This window comes from Theobroma umbraticum, unplaced genomic scaffold (genome assembly GCF_002168275.2).
Source record: "Theobroma umbraticum cultivar Fairchild unplaced genomic scaffold, ASM216827v3 scaffold_95.0, whole genome shotgun sequence".
Taxonomy (NCBI): Eukaryota; Viridiplantae; Streptophyta; class Magnoliopsida; order Malvales; family Malvaceae; genus Theobroma; species Theobroma umbraticum.
The window spans coordinates 2362799-2363105 of record NW_018397257.1 but is presented as its reverse complement, the minus strand read 5'-3'; the positions used below and the strand labels follow the sequence as shown (position 1 = coordinate 2363105).

At 25.7% G+C, this 307-nt stretch overlaps 1 pseudogene; it reads left to right on the top strand.

Annotated features, from left to right (window-relative positions):
• LOC110412289 (feruloyl CoA ortho-hydroxylase 1-like) overlaps positions 1 to 307 on the top strand; it is a 7880-nt pseudogene that overhangs the window by 2394 nt on the left and 5179 nt on the right.

The window sequence follows — 307 nt, the reverse complement described above, 5'->3', positions numbered from 1 at the left end:
AGAAACAATATTGTTAAATTATAATTACGACAATATTAGTTTGATACACTCATAGATCATTGAAAATCTCTTGCATATGTATACTTTATTAGTCTCCTTATGACGCATATAAGTTAAAATATAAGATTTCTATTCTCCCAACATGCAACATCATAGAGTAAAAAAAATGATTTATTTATATATATCTAAATGACAAATGAGGAAAATATCATTAACTTTCAAGGAAAAAAAAAGACAAGAAATCAGCATTACTCAATACAATAATGATTTGAATGTCTTGAGCATTCTGAGAATTCGTCTTTGCTCT